The sequence below is a fragment of the Procambarus clarkii genome, chromosome 48, assembly GCF_040958095.1.
Source record: "Procambarus clarkii isolate CNS0578487 chromosome 48, FALCON_Pclarkii_2.0, whole genome shotgun sequence".
NCBI classification, from domain to species: Eukaryota; Metazoa; Arthropoda; class Malacostraca; order Decapoda; family Cambaridae; genus Procambarus; species Procambarus clarkii.
Window position 1 is genome coordinate 31,827,891 of NC_091197.1, and position 18,273 is coordinate 31,846,163.

Below are 18,273 nucleotides of genomic sequence, written 5' to 3' on the forward strand. Positions count from 1 at the left end.
GATTGGGCAGCAGAAAATAACATGATGTTTAACGGTGATAAATTCCAGGTACTGTACTCCAAAACGGCAAAAATGAGGATCTTAAACATAATACAGGGTACAAAACACAATCGAATCTGCCCATAGTAGGAAAACAGCATGTCAAGGATTTGGGAATAATGATGTCCGACGACCTAACGTTTAGGGAGCATAACCAAGCAAGTATTGCGTCAGCCAGAAAAATGATAGGATGGATTACGAGAACCTTCAAGTCCAGAGATCCCATCACAATGGTTGTACTCTTCAAATCACTTATGTTGTCCCGTCTTGAGTACTGCTCAGTACTCACTTCCTCCTTCAGAGCAGGAGAGATTGCTGAAATTGAGGGAATACAGAGAACATATACGGCACGCATAGACGAGATAAAGCACCTCAATTATTGGGATCGTCTCAAAGCTCTCCAAATGTACTCACTAGAAAGGAGACGAGAGAGATACCAAATAATATACACATGGAAAATACTGGAGGGACAGGTCCCAAATCTGCACAGTAAAATAACAACATACTGGAGTGAACGACATGGAAGAAAATGCAGAATAGAACCAGTAAAGAGCAGAGGTGCCATGGGCACAATCAGAGAACACTGTATGAACATCAGAGGTCCACGGTTGTTCAACGTCCAACCAGCGAGCACCAGAAATATTACAGGAACAACCGTGGACATCTTCAAGAGGAAACTAGATTGTTTCCTTCAAGGAGTGCCGGACCAACCGGGCTGTGGTGGGTATGTGGGCCTGCGGGCCGCTCCAAGCAACAGCCTGGTGGACCAAACTCTCACAAGTCAAGCCTAGCCTCGGGCCGGGCTTGGGGAGTAGAAGAACTCCCAGAACCCCATCAACCAGGTATCAACCAAGTAACTACGGTGACGGGGGCCACACCGGGCCACTACGGTGACGGGGGCCACACCGAGGCACTACGGTGACGGGGGCCACACCGAGGCACTACGGTGACGGGGGCCACACCGAGGCACTACGGTGACGGGGGCCACACCGAGGCACTACGGTGACGGGGGCCACACAGAGGCACTACGGTGACGGGGGCCACACTGAGGCACTACGGTGACGGGGGCCACACCGAGGCACTACGGTGACGGGGGCCACACCGGGGCACTACGGTGACGGGGGCCACACCGGGGCACTACGGTGACGAGGGCCACACCGGGGCACTACGGTGACGGGGGCCACACCGGGGCACTACGGTGACGGGGGCCACACCGAGGCACTACGGTGACGGGGGCCACACCGAGGCACTACGGTGACGGGGCCACACCGGAGGCACTACGGTGACGGGGGCCACACCGGGGCACTATGGTAACGGGGGCCACACCGGAGCACTACGGTGACGGGGGCCACACCGGGGCACTACGGTGACGGGGGCCACACCGGGGCACTACGGTGACGGGGGCCACACCGGGGCACTACGGTGATGGGGGCCACACTGGGGCACTACGGTGACGGGGGCCACACTGGGGCACTACGGTGACAGGGGCCGCACCGAGGCACTACGGTGACAGGGGCCGCACCGAGGCACTACGGTGACAGGGAGCCACACCGAGGCACTACGGTGACGGGGGCCACACTGGGGCACTACGGTGACGGGGGCCACACCGGGGCACAACGGTGACGGGGGCCACACCGGGGCACTATGGTGACAGGGGCCACACCGAGGCACTACGGTGATGGGGGCCACACCGAGGCACTATGGTGACGGGGCCACACCGAGGTACTACGGTGACAGGGGCCGCACCGAGGCACTACGGTGACGGGGGCCACACCGGAGCACTACGGTGACGGGGGCCACACCGGGGCACAACGGTGACGGGGGCCACACCGGGGCACTATGGTGACAGGGGCCACACCGAGGCACTACGGTGACGGGGGCCACACCGAGGCACTACGGTGACAGGGGCCACACCGAGGTACTACGGTGACAGGGGCCGCACCGAGGCACTACGGTGACGGGGGCCACACCGGAGCACTACGGTGACAGGGGCCACACTGGGGCACTACGGTGACGGGGGCCGCACCGAGGCACTACGGTGACAGGGGCCGCACCGAGGCACTACGGTGACAGGGGCCACACCGAGGCACTACGGTGACAGTGGCCGCACCGAGGCACTACGGTGACAGGGGCCACACCGAGGCACTACGGTGACAGGGGCCACAGAGGACTCTTGAGGACTCACCGGGACTCATCAGGCACCAATATTATCTTCCCTTCATCACATCACATCCCGAGGTAAACAAGAAACAAGTGACGTCCGACGCGCGCCAGAATATATACAATTCCGGAAGTCAAAATATTTAGGCCTTGTATGTCGTATTTTAATTAATGCAGCTAAATCAGTATTATCATACAATAGTTAATTTATTATTTGCACAGCATAGCATTGTATTAATCACTGATGTCTGTATTATGTTAATTAGGACCTTTACATCAATGATCTCAGCTGAAAGATTAATCCTGGAACCCACACAAATGTTGAAGCAGTTTTTGGCATTAACAATGTAAAATATTATAAAATTTATTCCCCATTCTGCAAATCTGCTATGCTTCAGTCCAGATGGTATGAGGTACTTTGAGCTCTGCAATTACTTCATTCACTCAGGAATCTTGGAAGATATTCTTGGGCTGTTCCCAGATTTTGCTAGTGGGGACTCATAGATCAGTCTAACACTTCATTTTCTCTCCTGATTTGTAGTCAGAGTTGATTTGTTTTTGTATCGAGGCTGGTATTTTCTCCCCTGATTCCATGTGTGACTAACCATCCTGTGATATGGGAATATTAGATGAACTATAGCTAGTTTTTGATCTAAGCTGTGTAATCTTTCATATAGAATTTCAAATAACAACACATTGCTCTGTATACCTAAGCTTGTTAATAAAAAAATAAAAATATGTGTGAAAGGTTATAGAGTGTAGGTCAGAAGCCAGCAATTAGTTCATCTAATATCCCCATGACACAGCATGGTCAATCATTTACCTGAATTTACCTGAGGGGCCACTGACAATAGTGGCCTCGACGAGGACCGGAAACCGGTGGCTAATCAAAGCTAATTATTTGCCTTGATGAACTTTTCAAGTTGGATTTTGAATTTTAACAGTTTTGGCATTTACGGCTCCGGCAGGTAGGCGGTTCCATGGGTTTATAGCCTTGAGGGTGAAAAAGCATCTCTTATATTCTGTCTTCTTTATTACTTCCCCATTCCCTATGTTCTTTATTTTAACGGAAACATGGATAAGTAAGGACCATACTCGCACTTTACAACTTAGCCGGTTATTAAATCATTCACAACTGTAGGCCAAATAAAAATGGTGGTACAGGTCCTCGGCTACACCCATGGGAGGCGTAAGCAGGCAGTTGCATATTGGCACGCCTCTCTATATTTTATTATTTTACCTGCATGATGTATTACAATGCCTTGCGGTTCTGTAAAACATCCTGTTCCCACTTATTTGGTTTCGTATTGCCAGTTTTCCTTCAGGTTTCCGTACAGGTCCACGCTGGAACAACAAAGACTTCATTGTGCCCACCGCATGCTATTACACGCCCAAAGCTTCCTCACTCTGATCCGGACATCCGAGGTACAGCTTAGACAACGCCAACTACCCATCATGACGCCTTCTGGACTTCTGTTATTTGTGGCCTCGTGATTCTTGCCACTGGTTAAAAGGCCCCCCCCCCCCTTTATTTCTTGGACGATTTACCCCCGAGATGTAGGACGACTGTACTACGTTGCAGTCGTCCAAGTTGGGCATCTGCACTGTGATGGTAAGATGGATAACTGCTGGTGACGCACCGCCCTTGTTGGCCTAACTATAGGCGCCCTGCCTGCCGGTGTAGCCCGAACCGCCATTCTTGACCTAACCAGGCGCCAAGAGGCCAGCATTGATTTTCCCCCTATTATTAAATTTATCTACTATGAGAGTCTTCTAGAGGCGCCTGCTTAAGTCCACTGTCCCACTGCCACTGCATGCCTGCTTCTGCCCACCCTTACTGCGTTAATACTTCCAGAAGATAAATGAAGGACCTCCTTGATTTATCCTTGAGGATTTGAGGATAAATCCTTGAGGTCCTTGAGATAGGTCCTTGAGAATAATCCTCCTTGAGGATTATTCCTCAAGGACCGGCGAAACCTGACTGGAACCCGAAGGCGGGCTCCAGAGCCACAATGAGGTCGACACTGGGGAGTCGGCCTCTGTGCAGACGGGTTCCAGCTCCCACACCTGCCCTGGGGCCAGCCTTGTGGGGCTGGTTTCTGTAAGAGCGGGCTCCAGCGACAACGCCAGTAACGAGGTCGACCCTGGGGGAATCGGCCTCTGATTCAGCGCAGCTCTGCATACTCTTGGATCTTCAGCGAACTTCGCGCGCGCTCGAGGACCGGCGAAGAAGACGGCACGTTACAAGGAGGGCCGAGACAGTCCTTACAACAGACAGCAAGACCGCTTAACTGTCGCACAACAACACCCTTGCACACTAGGATTCCACGGGGCGGCAGCCCATGTGGGTGAATGCGGGCGGCACTAATTAATAGCCCTTCTTTCCCAATACTAATACAACTGCATTCTCAGATAACCTATTATAATACTTCCAATCTATGGGAACTATCCCTTTGTCCAGATATTTTCTAAAAAAAAAAAGTTTCAAGGGTATGCATAGTCCCTCTGATAGTTCCTGTCATCCTTATTAAAAAAAAAAAAGGCAGAAAGATCTCAGCAGAAAACTACCATCCGATCATCTTGACATCACAGATTCAGATTCAGATTCAGATGTTTATTCAGGTAAGGTATATACATACAAGTGATGTTACATTAATGGATTGATATATAGATAGAGCTAGTACATACAATGCCTAAAGCCACTATTACGCAATGCGTTTCGGGCAAGAAAAACATTAATATCTAGAACTTAATACTAATTGAGCATAAAGAATAAAAGAAGTTGAGAACAAATACAAATAAAGATAAAAAAAAAGGGGGAACATGACTGAAAAAGCAGCACAAATACAATAGGTTGACAAACAGTGTTGATTAAAAAAAAAGAAAAAAAAAGAAAATAAACAGACATGGGTTGACAATAGAGGAGTGAGGTAGATTACAGGGAATTTATTAGGTAGTGTTTAGTTTTTATCTTAAACTGGTTGAGAGAGGTACAGTCTTTAACATGGTTGGGAAGGTCATTCCACATTCTGGGCCCCTTGATTTGCAGAGCATTTCTAGTTTGATTAAGACGTACTCTAGGAATATCAAAACTGTATTTATTTCTGGTGTGGTGCTCATGGGTTCTGTTACAACCTTCTATGAAGCTTTTAAGATCAGGATTGGCATTACAGTTCAGCGTTTTATATATGTATAATACACATGAGAGAATGTGCAGTGACTTAATATCTAACATATTCAGAGATTTGAGTAAGGGTACCGAGTGATGTCTGGGGCCAGAGTTGGATATTGTTCTAATAGCGGCTTTGTGTTGGGTAATTAGAGGACGTAAGTGATTTTGGGTAGTAGAACCCCAAGCACAAATACCATAGTTGAGATAAGGATAGATAAGGGAGTAATAGAGAGTCACCAGAGCAGGGCGTGGTACATAATATCTGATCTTAGAAAGAATGCCCACAGTTTTTGAAGTCACCATCTGCAAGTCCTTGAAGAGAATCCTTAGGGAGGGAACCATTCACCATCTCACAATGAACAATCTTGTAACGCAACATGGCTTTGTTAAAAATAAATCATTCCTTACAAACCAGCTCACATTTTTGGAAACGGTAACCAGCTACTTAGACAAAGAACTTCCGGTGGATGTAATATACATGAATTTTGAGAAAGCCTTCGATAAGGTACCACATGAAAGATTGACAAGGAAATTACATGCACACGGAATAAATGGGAGAATACTAGAATGGATAAAACAATGGTTAAAACAAAGAAAGCAGAGTGGTGCCAAGTGGGAATGAATCCGACTGGAGTTAGTTAGTTTAGTTCATTTATTATGCACCCCATACCCATCCCGTGGGCGGTAGTGGAAAGGGTTACAGAGGCACATAATGGGCTCAGGGACTGAACCCCACAATTCATTTAGCTAAGCAAGTTACAATCTTGATGAGCTAGTTACAAAATTTAATATAAGTCGTCACATCAACAATGGGTTCGAGATCGACCTCAAGTACAGGTTCTAGATTAAGCAACTGACATATGTGGAGAGCTAGTGTCACAATTTATATGTTTGTCCTGCACACCGCCCCCCATCCAGTGGGCAGCGGTGGATAGGTTACAATCACTCAGTTACTACCTACAGTTTGCAAACTGGGGATATTTGGCTAAAATTTCTGGTACCTTACCTTGAGGTTACCTTGAGGTGCTTCCGGGGCTTAGCGTCCCCGCGGCCCGGTCGTCGACCAGGCCTCCTGGTTGCCGGACTGATCAACCAGGCTGTTGGACGCGGCTGCTCGCAGCCTGACGTACGAGTCACAGCCTGGTTGATCAGGTATCCTTTGGAGGTGCTTATCCAGTTCTCTCTTGAACACTGTGAGGGGTCGGCCAGTTATGCCCCTTATGTGTAGTGGAAGCGTGTTGAACAGTCTCGGACCTCTGATGTTGATAGAGTTCTCTCTCAGAGTACTAGTTGCACCTCTGTTTTTTAACGGGGGTATTCTGCACATCCTGCCATGTCTTCTGGTCTCATGTGATGTTATTTCTGTGTTCAGGTTTGGGACCAGCCCCTCTAATATTTTCCACGTGTAAATTATTATGTACCTCTCCCGCCTGCGCTCAAGGGAGTACAGTTTTAGGCTCTTTAGTCGGTCCCAATAGTTTAGATGTTTTACTGAGTGGATTCTAGCAGTAAAGGATCTCTGCACGCTCTCCAGTTCAGTAATTTCTCCAGCTTTGAAAGGTGCTGTCATTGTGCAGCAGTACTCTACTCTAGAGAGCACAAGCGTTTTGAAAAGTATCATCATCGGTATAGCATCTCTAGTGTGAAAAGTTCTTGTTATCCAACCTGTCATTTTTCTTGCAGTTGTGACGGCTACTTTATTGTGTTCTTTAAAGGTAAGGTCTTCCGACATGAGTACACCCAGATCCTTTACATTGCCTTTTCGTTCTATGTTATGATTTGCCTGAGTTTTGTACGTGGTTTCCGTTTTTATATTTTCATTTTTTCCATAGCGCATGACCTGGAACTTATCTTCGTTAAACACCATATTATTTTCTGTAGCCCATAGAAAGACCTGATCTACATCTGACTGGAGGTTCGCCGTGTCCTCTATGTTGCCTACTCTCATGAAGATCCTAGTGTCATCTGCAAAGGATGATACAGTGCTATAGGTTGTGTTCTTGTCTATGTCCGAAATGAGGATGAGAAAAAGTACTGGAGCAAGCACAGTACCCTGGGGGACTGAGCTCTTCACGGTTGATGGGCTGGATTTTATTTTGTTGACTATTACACATTGGGTTCTGTTGGTCAGGAAATTGTAGATCCATCTGCCTATTTTTCCGGTAATTCCTTTTGAACGCATTTTATGTGCAATAACACCATGGTCACATTTATCAAAAGCTTTTGCGAAATCTGTGTAAATTACATCCGCGTTATGTTTGTCTTCCATAGCATCTAATGCCATATCATAGTGGTCCAGCAACTGCGACAGGCAAGAGCGCCCTGTTCTGAAACCATGTTGTCTGGGGTTATGGAGTTGCTGTGATTCCATGTATTTTGTGATTTTACTTCTTAGCACTCTCTCAAAAATTTTTATGATGTGCGATGTTAGCGCTATCGGTCTGTAATTTTTTGCCTCTGCTTTATTTCCTGCTGTTTTTAGTATATCAGGAATAACGCCAGTATCTAGGCTTTGTCTCCACAAAATGTGGAGGGCCTGCGATAGTGGTTTTTTACAGTTCTTTATGAATATGGAGATCCAAGAATCCGGGCCTGGTGCAGAGTGCATAGGCATACTGTTTATGGCTTCTTCAAAATCCAGTGGGGATAGGGTGACGTCTGATATATGATTTGATGTTGGTATCGTATCCATGAAAAATTCATTTGGGTTATCAATCTTTAGTGTGTTTAATGGCTCGCTGAAAACAGAGTCGTACTGCGTCCTCAGTAGCTCGCTCATTTCTTTGTTGTCATCGGTGAAAGTTCCATCTCCCTTTCGCAGGGGCCCGATACTAGATGTGGTTTTTGATCTTGATTTTGCATAGGAGAAAAAATATTTCGGATTTCTTTCTATTTCACTGATGGCCTTTTGCTCTCTTTGCCTCTCCTGGGTTTTGTATGATTCTTGTAGCTTCCGTTCAATTGTTTCTATTTCTCTACCTAACCTTCTTCGCCGTTCTTGAGATAGGGTGCGACTCTCAAGTTGTTCCGCGATTCGTTTTCTTCGCCTATATAGGGAACGACGTTCCCGTTCCAATCTGCATCTCTTCCTCTTTTTTCTTAGAGGTATGCGGTTTGAACATATTTCTAGTGCTACTGAGCTTATTTTTTCCAGGCACTGGTTCAGGTTTGCATTTTCTAGCTGTTCTTCCCAGTTTATTTCTGTGAAGTCCTGGTTTATTTGCTCCCAGTTTATCTGTTTATTATTGAAGTTGAATTTGCTGAAATCTCCTCCACCGGGAATCTGGACTGGTTTTGAAGGTCTACTCCCCATGGTTGTCATAACTTCAATTAAGTTGTGATCTGAGTAACAGGTATTTGTAATCATTATGTTCCTGATCAATTCATCATTATTAGTGAAAATGAGGTCCAGCGTGTTCTCCTTCCTAGTTGGTTCTACTATTTGCTGGTTTAAGGCAAACCTGTCGCACATCCGTAGCAGGTCATTTGCATGTGCCTGTTCATTTAGGCTACTTCCTGGTATTCTTTCTGATATTACTGTATTAGCCAGGTGCTTCCATTTCAGGTGCCGTAGGTTAAAGTCCCCAAGCAGGATGATGTTCGGAGCTGGATTTGTGAGGTTTTCCAAGCAGTGTTCTATTTTCATTAGTTGGTCTTTAAACAGCTGAGGGTTTGCCTCCGGTGACTTATATACGAGGACAATAACTACATTTAAAATCTCTATTTTGATTATCAGCTCTTCCACCATATCATTTGAGGTGTTTAGCAGCTCAGTACAGATGAGTGTGTCTTTGATGTAGAGGCTGACCCCACCCTGAAGCCGGTGTTTCCTATCACATCTGAAAAGATTGTACTCTGAGATCCATATTTCACCATCATGGTAGTCCTTTGTGTGGGTTTCTGTTAGAGCTGCAAACACTGCATTTGCCTCATGAAGGAGACCATCTATAAATTGAACTTTGTTGGTTTTGCGTGTTTTTATACCCTGGATGTTGGCAAATATAAATGATGTTATCGTGTTAGTGGAAGTGCTGGAAGGCTTACTTGGTGTTAATATCTGAGGCTCTGGTAAGGAGGCCACTGTGTTTGCGTCCAGGGTGTGTCGTTTTGGAAGTGATTCGTCCAGTTTTGGTAGTAGGACGGGTGTTGTCTGGTGTAGTACCTGTTTGCTTGTTGGTAATTTGAATTCCAGTCTTGTGGGTATCTCCGTTCCCCTCTGTAATCCTGTAGTGGTTCCATCTGACTGTTCCTCTCTCTTATATTTACTACTCTGTTTCTGCCTTCCTCTAAAAAATTTCCAGTAGTGTCATATTGATCTTCCCGTCTATAACGCTCTGTACCTCTCACATGGAATTCCGGACACTGAAGATTGTAGCATTTTTTGTCCCTAATTGAAAATTGACATAATTTAGGGTGGAAGTATCTACACTCTGTTCCAAAACGGCATGTACCCCTCGCCAACATGTTCCTGCATTTTCGAGGATGCAGAAAATGGCATTTTGCTCCTAATTTTCCACAGATCATTTTGAATGAAATATTTACACATCGTTGGAACATTGGTTATAGAATTGTCTCTAAATTCACGTATCTTTTCGCACTCCATCACATAGTGACGGAGGGTGTACGAATAATTTTGTTGACACAGTTTACATTTGGTCAGGTCTACATCAGCAGATAATGAGAAATCCCAGAGATACTTGTAACCGAGTCTAAGCCGAGCAGTAGTAACATCTAGAAGTCTGCTGATTTTATTGGATGATCCATAGATGTGTGGCTCCTCTTACATGATAGTATGATGATAGATGGAATTACTGGTGTCAATTTCACTTTGCCTCAGATCTACAAGATCTTGTTGAAGTTCTCGGTGTATTGCTGCTCTCAGATTGCTCATTGACAATCCAAGGTTACACTCAACGGCTCCTTTAAAGGCAGATTCTTTGGCTAACTTATCAGCTCTATCATGCATTCGGAGGCCAACATGAGATGGAGACCACATGAAATGGACTCTATTACCATCCTTAACAATTTTGTTGTATTTGTGTCTAGCTTCGGACACGAGCATGTTACAGTTATGTCTTAAAGAGTTGAGAGCATTTAATAATAATAATAATAATAATTTTTATTTAGGTAAAGGTACATACATAAAGAGATTTTACAAAGTTTGTTGGCTTTATAGATAGAGCTAGTACATACAATGCCTAAAGCCACTATTACGCAAAGCGTTTCGGGCAGGAAAAAACACTAATGACTAAAGCTTAAAACTAATGGGTAAAAAGAAAAAAATGCGTTGAGTACAAATAAAAATAGAGGTAAAAGAGGGGGGAACATTGTTGAAAAAGCAGCACAAATACAATTACAAATTATTACAGAAAATTACATTCAAACAGCGTTGATTTGAAAAACAAAAAAAACAAAAAACATACATGGGTTGACAATAGAGGGGTAAGGTAGGTTACAGGGAATTTATTAGGTATAGCTTCGTTTTTAACTTAAACTGGTTGAGAGAGGAACAGTCTTTAACATGGTTGGGAAGGTCATTCCACATTCTGGGCCCCTTGATTTGTAGAGCATTTCTGGTTTGATTAAGTCGTACTCTAGGAATATCAAAACTGTATTTATTTCTGGTGTGGTGCTCATGGGTTCTGTTACAACCTTCTATGAAGCTTTTGAGATCAGGATTGGCATTATAGTTTAGCGTTTTATATATGTATAATACACATGAGAGAATGTGCAGTGACTTACTGTCTAACATATTCAGAGATTTGAGTAGGGGTACCGAGTGATGTCTGGGGCCAGAATTGGATATTGTCCTAATAGCAGCTTTGTGTTGAGTAATTAGAGGACGTAAGTGATTTTGGGTAGTAGAGCCCCAAGCTTAAGGATGATAAGGAGTCACTTACAATTAATGTATCAAGTTTGGAGACTTGTACACATTTCAGTGCAAGGATCAAGGCAAATAGTTCAGTCTGAAGGGTAGAGGCCCAGTTGTTTATACGGACTCCCCACTCAAAGTACAAGCCATCGCCCATTGTCAGAACAACAGCAGTCTCCGTGGTGTAGTGGTAAGACACTCGCCTGGCGTTCCGCGAGCGCTATGTCATGGGTTCGTATCCTGGCCGGGGAGGATTTAATGGGCGCAATTCCTTAACTGTAGCCTCTGTTTAACGCAACAGTAAAATGTGTACTTGGATGAAAAAACGATTCTTCGCGGCAGGGGATCGTATTCCAGGGACCATAGGATTAAGGACTTGCCCGAAACGCTACGCGTACTAGTGGCTGTACAAGAATGTAACAACTCTTGTATATATCTCAAAAAAAAAAAAAAAAAAAAAACTGCACTTCCAGCTGCACCCGTGGTGCGGTGTAGGGAACCATCACTGTATATGATTTGAGAGAGAGAATGCTCTGTGGACAGAGCATCAATATGGATTAAGGCGTTGAGTTTTGCCTCAAGACGAAGCTTGGGCTGATCTCTAATTTGCTTCTTGGGTGGAAAGGGAGGGATTAAGACTGGAAAGGGTGTAACCTCCCACGGTGCAGGAAAGTGCCGTTGTTGTTTCTCTTGGTACAAATCAACAAATCTTGGTACAAATCAGCCCTTGACAAAAATGAGTTTCCGATTGGACTCTTCATTGACCTAAGAAAAGCCTTTAATACTGTTAATCACAACAACCTCTTACTTAAACTCCAGCATTATGTAATCCGAGGCCTTGCCCTTGACTACATCCGATCCTATCTTAGTGACAGACACCAATGTGTAACCATCAATGATACAACTTCTTCCACTCTACCAATAACCGTTGGAGTGCCACAGGGCAGTATCTTAGGACCTCTTCTATTTCTTATATATATAAACGATCTGCCTAATGTCTCTAATATTCTCAAACCTATATTGTTTGCTGACGATACTACCCTTATCTATTCAGACCTCAACCCACATACACTAAATAATGTTGTGAATAATGAATTAAAAAAAAGTCCACTTATGGATGTCAACGAACAAACTAACATTAAACATCGAAAAGACTTACTACATCTTATTTGGAAGCAAATCATCAAATGCAATTCAGCTACAGATAGACAACATTAACATCAGTAATAAAAATGATGGCAAGTTTCTTGGCCTATTCCTAGACAAGAGACTCAACTTCAGCACCCACATTCAACACATAACTAAGAAAGTCTCTAAAACAGTTGGTATACTCTCCAAAATCAGATATTATGTTCCTAACTCTGCTGTCCTCTCACTATATTATGCACTAATCTACCCCTATCTTAAATAAAATAAAATAAAATAAAATAAAATAAAATGAAATGTTTATTTAGGTAAGGTACATACATACAATAAATTTTTACAAAGATTGGTTGACTTACATTAAGGACTATCTTACAGGTAACTATCCACAGTCTCTGTACCTAAAGCCTATTAACTCCACTGACGTCAATGAGACAATCCTTTCCCTTAAAACCAAGTCTGGTGCCCTTGAGGAGATACCAACTTTAATTTACAAAAAAGCCTCTAGATCTTTAGCCCCTGCTATTGCTTTGCTCTTCAACAAGTCACTTGAACTCCAAACCTTTCCAGATATTCTAAAAAAAGCGAGAGTAACGCCTGTCCACAAATGTGGTGACCCCACAGATGTTAACAACTACAGACCTATATCAATCCTGCCAAACTTGTCAAAAATTTTTGAAAAACTTATATACAAGCAGCTTTACTCATATCTAGCCAAACTCAATATACTTAGCCCTTGCCAATATGGCTTCAGACCCAAAAAAAGCACTAACGATGCACTTATTAGTATGCTTAACTCGATTCATACAGCTCTTGATAAAAAGGAGTTCCCTGTTGGGTTATTTGTGGACCTGCGTAAAGCTTTTGATACTGTCAACCACCATAACCTTCTTCTTAAATTACATCATTATGGAGTCAGAGGACACTCCCTACAATACCTCGAGTCCTACCTTACTGACAGGCTCCAATATGTTTCTGTGAATAATACAATTTCTCCCACCCTACCCATCAACATTGGTGTTCCTCAGGGCAGCATACTTGGCCCTCTCCTCTTTCTCATCTACATTAATGACCTTCCAAATGCCTCCCAACACCTCAAACCAATTCTATTTGCTGACGACACAACCTTCATTTACTCCAGTCCTGACCCTCTTGCTCTAAATGCCACAGTAAATACTGAGCTAAATAAAGTCCATCTTTGGCTAACTGCCAACAAACTCACCCTTAACATTGACAAAACCTTCTATATTCTGTTTGGCAATAAATCCTCTAGTCTTATAAATCTCAAAATAAACAATACCCAAATTTGTAACAAATTAGATGGCAAATTCCTTGGCATTCTCATTGACCACAAGCTGAATTTCCAGGGACACATTCTAAATATATCAAAAAAAGTTTCAAAAACTGTGGGCATTCTTTCTAAGATCAGATATTATGTACCACGCCCTGCCCTGGTGACTCTCTATTACTCCCTTATCTATCCTTATCTCAACTATGGTATTTGTGCTTGGGGTTCTACTACCCAAAATCACTTACGTCCTCTAATTACCCAACACAAAGCCGCTATTAGAACAATATCCAACTCTGGCCCCAGACATCACTCGATACCCCTACTCAAATCTCTTAATATGTTAGATCTTAAGTCACTGCACATTCTCTCATGTGTATTATACATATATAAAACGCTAAACTATAATGCCAATCCTGATCTTAAAAGCTTCATAGAAGGTTGTAACAGAACCCATGAGCACCACACCAGAAATAAATACAGTTAAATTTTGATATTCCTAGAGTACGTCTTAATCAAACTAGAAATGCTCTGCAAATCAAGGGGCCCAGAATGTGGAATGACCTTCCCAACCATGTTAAAGACTGTACCTCTCTCAACCAGTTTAAGATAAAAACTAAACACTACCTAATAAATTCCCTGTAATCTACCTCACTCCTCTATTGTCAACCCATATCTGTTATTTTCTTTTTTTAATCAACACTGTTTGTCAACCTATTGTATTTGTGCTGCTTTTTCAGTCATGTTCCCCTTTTTTTTTTTTTTTTTTTTTTTTTTTATCTTTATTTGTATTTGTTCTCAACACCTTTTACTCTTTATGCTCAATTAGTATTAAGTTCTAGATATTAATGTTTTTCTTGCCCGAAACGCATTGCTTAATAGTGGCTTTAGGCATTGTATGTACTAGCTCTATCTATATATCAATCCATTAATGTAACATCACTTGTATGTATATACCTTACCTGAATAAACATCTGAATCTGAATCTGACTTATAGGTAGAGCTAGTACATACAATGCCTAAAGCCACTATTACGCAAAGCGTTTCGGGCATGATAAACTTAAATGACAAGCTTAATACTAATTGAGCATAATGAGTAGAATGAAAACATAGATGAAAAAGCAGCACAAATACAATTATGTCGACAAACAGCGCTCTTTAAAGAAAAACAGACATTGGTTGACAATAGAAGGGTAAGGTAGGTTACAGGGAATTTATTAGGTATAGCTTCGTTTTTAACTTAAACTGGTTGAGAGAGGTACAGTCTTTAACATGGTTGGGAAGGTCATTCCACATTCTGGGCCCCTTGAGCATTTCTCAAGGGGCCTAGAGCATTTCTAGTTTGATTAAGTCGTACTCTAGGAATATCAAAACTGTATTTATTTCTGGTGTGGTGCTCATGGGTTCTGTTACAACCTTCTATGAAGCTTTTGAGATCAGGATTGGCATTATAGTTTAGCGTTTTATATATGTATAATACACATGAGAGAATGTGCAGTGACTTACTGTCTAACATATTCAGAGATTTGAGTAGGGGTACCGAGTGATGTCTGGGGCCAGAGTTGGATATTGTCCTAATAGCAGCTTTGTGTTGAGTAATTAGAGGACGTAAGTGATTTTGGGTAGTAGAGCCCCAAGCACGAATACCATAGTTGAGATATGGATAGATAAGGGAGTAATAGAGAGTCACCAGGGCAGGGCGTGGTACATAACATCTGATCTTAGAAAGAATGCCCACAGTTTTTGAAACTTTTTTTGATATATTTAGAATGTGTCCCTGGAAATTCAGCTTGTGGAAAATGAGAATGCCAAGGAATTTGCCATCTAATTTGTTACAAATTTGGGTATTGTTTATTTTGAGATTTATTTGACTAGAGGATTTATTGCCAAACAGAATATAGAAAGTTTTGTCAATGTTAAGGGTGAGTTTGTTGGCAGTTAGCCAAAGATGGACTTTATTTAGCTCAGTATTTACTGTGGCATTTAGAGCAAGGGGGTCAGGACTGGAGTAAATGAAGGTTGTGTCGTCAGCAAATAGAATTGGTTTGAGGTGTTGGGAGGCATTTGGAAGGTCATTAATGTGGATGAGAAAGAGGAGAGGGCCAAGTATGCTGCCCTGAGGAACACCAATGTTGATGGGTAGGGTGGGAGAAATTGTATTATTCACAGAAACATATTGGAGCCTGTCAGTAAGGTAGGATTTGAGGTATTGTAGGGAGTGTCCTCTGACTCCATAATGATGTAATTTAAGAAGAAGGTTTTGGTGGTTGATAGTATCAAAAGCTTTACTCAGGTCCACAAATAACCCAACAGGGAACTCATTTCTATCAAGAGCTGTATGAATCGAGTTAAGCATACTAATAAGTGCATCGTTAGTGCTTTTTTTGGGTCTGAAGCCATATTGGCAAGGGCTAAGTATATTGAGTTTGGCTAGATATGAGTAAAGCTGCTTATAGATTAGTTTTTCAAAAATTTTTGACAAGTTTGGCAGGATTGATATAGGTCTGTAGTTGTTAACATCTGTGAGATCACCACATTTGTGGACAGGCGTTACTCTCGCTTTTTTTTAGAATATCTGGAAAGGTTTGGAGTTCAAGTGACTTGTTGAAGAGCAATGCAATAGCAGGGGCTAAAGATCTGGAGGCTTTTTTGTAAATTAAAGTTGGTATCTCCTCAAGGGCACCAGACTTGGTTTTAAGGGAAAGGATTATCTCATTGACGTCAGTGGAATTAATAGGCTTTAGGTACAGAGACTGTGGATAGTTACCTGTAAGATAGTCCTTAGTGTCAGTACTGGAAGATGGAATATCATTTGCAAGGGATGAACCAATGGAAGAGAAGAACCTATTGAACTCAATATGAGTTCATCAGCATCTTATTCTTTTTACCCATTAGTTTTAAGCTTTAGTCTTTAATGTTTTTCCTGCCCGAAACGCTTTGCGTAATAGTGGCTTTAGGCATTGTATGTACTAGCTCTATCTATAAAGCCAACAAACTTTGTAAAATCTCTTTATGTATGTACCTTACCTAAATAAAATTATTATTATTATTATTATTATTATTATTATTATTATAATAGCAGAATCAGAGGCTGAAAGCTGACCATCGTTATTAGACAGGAGAATCGGTTTGTTATTTAAAGACTTCTTTGATCCCAATATTTGTGAAATTGTGCTCCAAGTTTGTTTAATGTTGCTCTTTATTTGGGTAAATTTATCTTCGTAGTATTTAGTTTTGGCTCGTCTAATTATCTTAGATAGCAATAATGAGTAATTCTTTGAGAATTCTTTGGAGACAATTCCTAACCTATACTTCTTCTCAAGGTCATGTTTTTTATTAATAGATTTAAGTATTCCCTTTGTAAGCCAGGGATTGTTGAGCCTTTTGGTTGTGACTTGTTTTGTAAGCATAGGACAGTGGGTATTATAAAGGCTAAGAGTTTTTTGAAGAAAAGATTGCACTGCTAGGTTGATGTCCCCTATGTTACCTAACTCGGACTCCCAGTTGACATTATCAGCAGCAGTTATAAAATTGTCTATAGCAGTTTCATTGTATAGTCTAAAACGTATCTCTTGACTCAAGAGGTGGTTTGCTAATGTTAGTTAAGAGAAATGTGGGGTAATGGTCTGTAGTGCTATCGGTGATTATACCTGAAGTAAGCGGAGAGGTTATGTTTGTCCAGATGTGATCTAGAGTCGTGGCAGTGCTATCAGTGATTCTAGTAGGTCTAGTGATTAAGGGTATGAGGAAGCAGGAATTCATACAGTTGAGGAAGCTAACGGCAGTAGGGTGTTCTGGCTCGCAGAGGTCAATATTAAAGTCCCCTGCGATAATTAGGTGGTTTTTGTTCAGTCTGTTATCAAAAACCACCTAATTATCGCAGGGGACTTTAATATTGACCTCTGCGAGCCAGAACACCCTACTGCTGTTAGCTTCCTCAACTGTATGAATTCCTGCTTCCTCATACCCTTAATCACTAGACCTACTAGAATCACTGATAGCATGGTATGGTAATTATGGTATCTGTGCATGGGGGTCTACCACTGCAAACCACCTTAAGCCCATCATCACGCAGCAAAAATCTGCTATCAGAATAATAACTAACTCTGCTTTCAGACAACACTCAGCTCCCTTGTTTAAATCCCTAAACTTGCTAAATATTAACTCCCTCCACACATTCTCTTGTGTCAACTACATTTACAAAACCCTGTTCTTAAATGTAAACCATGCTCTGAAACTCTCCCTGGACAGATGAAATAGGATCCATTATCACCACACCAGAAATAAATATCTCTTTGATATCCCCAGGGTCAAGCTTAATCTGTGTAAACACTCTATGCAAATTAAGGGACCTAGTCTATGGAACTCACTCCCTAGTGAATTGAAAAACTGTAAAACTTTTGCCTTATTTAAAAGCAAAACCAAAAAGTACCTAATTTCATCTTCTTAGTTTCCTACACTGAGCTTTAAATTTGCTCTGTACCTAGTGTTACCCAATCTTTTAATTTTTATGTAGTATCAAACAACCTTATCATTGTGTTCATTGCTGTCTTCTTTTATGTGCTAGCCATATGCTGTATTGTGACTACCAATTTTTGT

The 18,273-nt window shown here is 42.4% G+C and overlaps 1 protein-coding gene across 2 annotated transcripts in view; it reads right to left on the reverse strand.

Moving 5' to 3' along the window:
* The window catches only part of LOC123764817 (RING finger and SPRY domain-containing protein 1), a 100,365-nt gene extending 98,056 nt beyond the window's left edge, over positions 1-2,309 (reverse strand). For both annotated transcript variants that reach the window (XM_045752999.2, XM_069302673.1), the window contains exon 1: positions 2,225-2,309. The gene's annotated coding sequence lies outside the window, so the exon portion shown is untranslated. The remainder of the gene's footprint in view (positions 1-2,224) is intronic.
* Between the last annotated feature and the right edge of the window lie 15,964 nt (positions 2,310-18,273).